Raw genomic sequence first — 6,621 nt, forward strand, 5'->3', positions numbered from 1 at the left:
CAAAGCCAGTGAAACTACAGATTCTCCAGGAATGCATGAAATCCAACGCCATTACATCATGCAATGAAACCTCTAGGAACATATCCAGCAAGAGCTGAAAATCTTGTTCTACAAAGATAAAAACAATTGGATTATTTGGTTAAAATATTTTTGTGGGGTACTTCAGTATGGCTAACATTACAATAAATTGTATACATGAATTTACGGCTATTTTATTTTATTCAACTATCTTGTAGCTTTACTTGATTTAAACAATTTCCAGAAATTAGCTTTCACAGTGGGGTGTCCCTGGAGAAATCAAACTACATAATTTTGCCCTTTAATTGTAGCACAAGCTGTGCTGGTGTAGCGTTATAAATCAGAAGCAGAATGAGTCCAAAAAAGCTAATTTAAGGAAGAATTACCACACTAAATAATGCCTTATTGTTGTTAGGACAGCCAATTCCAATGCTGTTGATGCATAACTCCCATGCAAAGCACATAAACAACATCAAAGCAACAAGGAAAATTTCACAAAACATGTTGAACTCATTTGTCCAATGAGATTATGCCATCCACTTTATGATTATTCTGCACGTTTGAGGATAACAAGTATTCTATTAATACTTGAGTAGAAGTTACACAGAACTCTCCAATTGACAGAATTTAAAAAGTAGCTAAATTTCAGGTGCATTCAGAGGCCATTCTCACTAATAGTCTTCTACAGTATCCAGGCATCCTATAAAGATGGTATTCCGGTACAGGAAGTCCTTGACTTACAACCACAAAGGAGTCCAAAATTTCTGTTGCTAAGTGAGAAATTTATTACATGAATTTTGCATTATTTAATGACCTTTTTGCCACAGCTGTTAAGTGAATCACTGCAGGTGATAAGTTAGTAACACAGGTGTTACTGGCCTCCCCATTGACTTTGTTTGTCAGAAGGTTGCAAAAGGTGATCACATGACCCCAAGACACTGCAACCATCATAAATATGTTTCAGATACCAAGCGTCTGAATTTTGATCATGTGACCACAGGGGTACTGCAACGGTCGTATGAAAAACAGTCACAAGTCATTTTTTTCAGTGCTGTTGTAACTTAAAACAGTCACTAAACTGTTGAAGGTGAGGACTACCTGTACTAATAATTTCTAGTTAACACTCTATAAATATCATTGTACCATGTATTTTATGATATAATAAAACAATATTTTCAAAAGGTGGCATAATGCCTATTCTCATTACTGTTACTTCAGACCCACAGTAGTTAGACTGATGACTGTGGAAGGCATTCTAAATTATAATCAGATATCCCAAATTAAGCTTATCAATTATGCAGATACTTTAGGCAGAAATTACATAGGCATCTCCAGATGCTTAAATTATCACTCTGGAATTTTCCTTAGCTTCACCTAATACATTCCCATCATTCACAAATGATGTCATTTGTTTTTCTGTGGCGGTATACTTAGTGATGATGAGGTGAAGTTTAACACTGATCATAATTTGTGCTGCCCTCCAACTAAATTTGGAGCTGTAAGAAAGGTGTCTTTCTGATAATCTTTGCAACAACAGATGGCAGAGAAGATGAACCAGAGAAAGACACCTGGATGAAACTGAGCCAATTTTCTGTGGATCTCGTTGATTTTAGTAAATGCCAGAAAATAGAATAGAATAAAATATAATATTTGGCCAAGTGTGAATAGGCACACAAAAAATTTGTCTCTGGTGCATTAGCTTTCAGTGTACATGCAAAACAACAACTAATAATAATAATAATAAATTATAGTAATATAATAATCCTGGTTGATACCTAGGACGCTGGCAGCAACCCGTATCAACCATCAGCACCAGTCAATGGTATTTGTGATGCATTATTGAATGTTCAGTTGACTGAGTTTCATGTTTAATGAATAAAGTAAATAATAATAATAATAATAATAATAATAATAATAATAATAATAATAATAATAATAATAATAATAATAATAATACCGTTCCCACCAAAATAAGACATCTCTGATAATAAGCCCAATTGGGCTTTTGAGCGCACGGCAATAAGGCCAAGCGCTTATTTCAGGGTTCAAAAAAATATAAGACAGGGTCTTATTTTCAGGGAAACATGGTAATAACAATAATAATAATAATGCCAATAAAGAATGTAGTAGAAAAGCTGAAAAGGATAATAGTGACACAGCCATACACATGGCTAAACATGCTTAGGCATAAGGCAGTATTATGGGAAATAGATGTCCAGCAGAGGGATGGCAGGAGGGATGGCACGCTGTCTCTGTGTTTGGTTGTTTTGGGGTCCTAAGGGGATGAGCTGAAACAGTTTTATGTCCAGGATGTGAGGGGTCTGTAGATATTTTCTCAGTCCTCCTCCTGATGTGCAACATACAGGTCCTCAATGAAAGATAGGCTGCTTGCAGTTGTTTTTTTCTGCAGTCCTAACTATTCGTTGAAGTCTGTATTTGTCCTGTTATACCAAACCACACAATTACAGAAGAACAAATGACAGACTCAATAATTCCTCTGTAGAAAAGGAATGTAAGCAATGAAAATATACAGTAGCATAGTTGATAAAGGTGAAAGAAAGCTTAATTGGTATCACTGATGCAGATGTCATAACGTTTGTTTTTTTTTTGAAAAAAGAATAATTTCAAAATTATGTTGAAAAAAATGGTAGAAGACATTTGTTTAAAATTGCAGGAAGGCTAGGTAAAACAGGAAGTTGCCTTATGTTGAGTCAAAGTACTAGTTCCTCTAACTCAGTATTATTCTCTGAATCACAAATATTCTTGTCCATAGCAAGGATTTTTCTCCCCCCTAATTAGTGATGCAGGACTTGTATCATCCATGTAGAGAATGTAACTACAACTAAATCTTGCCTCTTTCCCAAAGATTGGAAGGTGCTTGTAAATGCATTTCCTACGTGGCTACAAGCTAACTAAAATTGACAGAAGCACATTTATAGGTTTTTCACTTCTATGCATCCAGAGTATGAGGTAGCTTCGAATCATTTCATGTGACATGGGTATCATTTGTTTTAACTATTGCTATGCCAATCTTTTTGCAACATAGACAACAGAGTCTTTAGAAAATATATAGTCTTCAGTTTCTTGCTCCCCACTCCCCTGTAAAAGATGAGCAGGAAACTCCTTATCTCTTGAAATAGGAGATGTGGTCATGGGGAATCAAATTTGGTAAGAAAAAGACAAAAAAGGTAGCAGTTTAGCCACGGAGTTGGAAAGAGAGTATAATTGTATATTAGAATAACTAAATGGACCTCTTAAAACATTTTCCCTAAAGGAGCAGTTAAATGCACTTCTTAAGATAATTATTCTTCTGTCTTTTAAATCGGCTAAAAACTGTTAATAAGTAATAACTAAATAAAGGCTATTGTCTTCGGACTTCTTGGGGTCAACCTTGAAACTCACACATTCAACACTGTCCAGCAGGGGGCTACAAACTATTACAGTACTGTATAGTGATTTTGGAGTGCTTTCTTTATCCATTGTTTTCTGCTAGCAACAAGAATGACATACTTCAATTCCTAGGCACACCCTTTCCTGGTGCTTAGGAGAAGATCAGGGCACAAGGCAAGAGTTCAAAAAGGGAGTGGTCCCACTGGGAGAAATAATTACTTACAGATTATTAACAAGTGTTGTCTGTCATTATTTTCTTCAGATGTAAAACTGCATTCATTAGGAAATTTGCTGTTAATACATTTTTGCTGCATTGTTCTGAAATATTTCTGAGGACAGATCTAAAATTGGAACCAAACTTGTCTTTTCTTAGCCAAAAAGGTTTTATTTTTAAAATGTTGCTTGCCCACAAAGTCGCTTCTGCATGTGCTTTAGCTTGGAAGCATGCATGATTAATGCAACAATCCACGCAAGATGCAACAATCAATCTCCAATATGGGTAGTCACATTTATTTCTAGTGGCACAAGAATTGTTTTCTGGGAATATAGCCACATCTTTCAGATTGGAAATGTAGTCATAGAATGTGGCGTTTCATTTTATGAACACTTCTCAGTGGCAGCTCGAAGAGACGATATTCAGGCTACAAACCATTATGGGAGGTGTGCTGACTTTAGGGTTACTGCCTTCTCCAACCTGATCGATGAGTTTTATGTGGAATCCTTCATGCTCTCAGCTTGGTTATTTGAACCAACTTCAGAGGGTATCAAGGCTTCCACAGTTCAACCTCGACTAAATATATTCTCTTCTATTGATGACTTTTAGTCTAAGACATCTAGAGAGTATCAGGTTCAGAAAGAATTCTGCCAACTTCTTGGTATGCCACTGTGACTGGAAGATAAACTCACCATAGAAACAAACCAGTGGACTGATTGGTATATAATCACACTTACGGGATTTTAGCTAAAATGGGGATAATATGCTGGACATACAGGAGCACATTTACAGTGTGTCACTTTTATCTATAGCCATATGCCCATTGAAGGGGAAACTTTACACCAGAATCAAAACTGGTGCTAAGCAGTTTTGAATTTAATAGGAAAGAAGAAAAGAAAACTGCTGTCCCCTTCTTGATGGTGGCAGTGTCCATATTGCCAGGACTAAGCTCAGAATACAAAGTAACTTAACACAGTTATTGCATGCAACACTAACATCTACAGCACTGAAGGAGCTCATCAACTCAGATGATGTTATTGCAGAGTTGTATCTCCCTGGGTTCATGTTATGGAGACTCAAAGAAAATTCTGCAGAAGAGGCACTTTGCACACAAAGGTCATTTCCTCACCATGAGTTCCAGTATCTTTTAGCAACATCATATATTGTTGAGGCAATACAACTTCCTGTTATATTGCTACAACTTTGGTTTGATGACATTAGAAGCTGATAATATCATGAGCGAGAAAATATAAGAGAGTCAATGCGCATGAAGTAGCACAGAATAGCATTGAATGCAAGTACATTGACAGCACTTTTGTGTCTGGAGAACCTTTTCAAATACTTTGACTTAGGAGTTCAGACACTAAATTCCACTTTGGACAGACATAACACCTCACCTTGGTAAACAATACACCCTTTGCAACATGTAACAGTGATTACTATTTTCCAAGTCTCTCCCCTGTTCCTTTCCCTATATACAAATTCTATGCCTGTATTGCCTTTCTTCCAATGGCAGGATTTGGAAGTTGTATTTTTTTGTTGACAAATGCAGACAGATTTCTCTCATCCTGAAAGAGCAAATATAATGCTAAGTCATAATGCAGTGTGTTAGAATTGGTGTAGTTGTGTGAATCCAACCACTCTGATTTATGGTTTACTACTACATAGCTATGCATTAAGATTCTATAGTTTGTTTAGCAGCTTACTTTAAAAGCAAACCATGCCTCTGTATAATATATAAACTAAGCTATATTGTGGCTGTGCTTCTTAGGTGCCTTGGTTCTTGCCTTCTGCCAGAAAGAAGTTGTATGGAGCTACCCTGTTAAGCTTGCATTTCCTTTCCTTTGTGCCTATACTGATTGTGTGAAGACAAGAGATAAAAAAATCAACAAGAAAAAAAGAGAAAGAAAAAGGGGAAGAGAAAGAGAAAGACAGAAAGACAGTCATAGGTGCATATTGTTGAAACATGCCATTGTGAATTCATCATATTCCTCAGTGGGTAGTTTATGACATCATTGATTGCATTTGAGGACTACCAATGCATCTTCTTTTTTCTTATATTGTACTGTTACTATGAGGATAGATAAAGCACAAGCAAATCTTCAGCTCACACCGAATAAAATTGCAGAGAGTGAATGAAAGGAACAATGGTTCCATTAAGTACTTGCAGAGCAAAAGCTGTGTAAGATGGGGATGGGGATAGCAAGTTGTGACTGCAAGCTAGAATGGAGAAATAGTGCAAAATTGTTCTGATTGCTGTCTTTATAACAGCAACCATCTTATTTGATCTTCTGAACCATATTAATTACACTTAAGTTAAAGCTTCCATCCCCCCTCCCCTCTTCTCCTTGATGCTAAGAAGATAAGAATGCAACCATTTTATAATGCAAACTGTGGGGGCTTTTTGTGTAGAAAGAACTAATGTCTTCACCATTTTTAAAAGGGAACTTCTGAGTCAGAAACTCTTGCAGCTGGTTTAGGGAGAAAGAGAGAGAGAGAGAGTGGGTGGAAATGAAGCCAGGCAGACCCTGACTCATCAAAAGCAGCTTCTCGGAGCTTGGGGGCTCCAAAGGAAATGAAATCACTTCTAGAGGGAGAAGAAGGGGAGGGGGAGCGAGGGTCCAGGAGGCAAACTCAAGATGAATTTTTCAATAAAGTTGAGAAGAGGGGAGCGGCACAAGTTGAAGGAAACCATAAGCTGGCGGGGGAGGGGGGGCGCCCCAACGAGAGAAGAGTCGCGCCTCAGGACTGGGACTAAAGAAAGAGTGAAACAAAAGGGGCAGCACCGATAACCTATAAACGACTTTGTCGTTTCTTCAGAATAAAAAAAGCTCTCGTGGCGGGTAAATGTTAATAGGATCGGGCGCTGAGCTGACGTTAAGTGAAGCCCAAGGGGACTTGCTTCTGCGCCAGTATGCCCGGTGAAACTGAGGCGACGCCGACTTCCTAGGACTCCCGAGAGTCGCCCTGCGCAGGACAGCCTCTACTTCGGAGGAAGG

Source organism: Ahaetulla prasina, chromosome 2 (genome assembly GCF_028640845.1).
Source record: "Ahaetulla prasina isolate Xishuangbanna chromosome 2, ASM2864084v1, whole genome shotgun sequence".
NCBI lineage: Eukaryota > Metazoa > Chordata > Lepidosauria > Squamata > Colubridae > Ahaetulla > Ahaetulla prasina.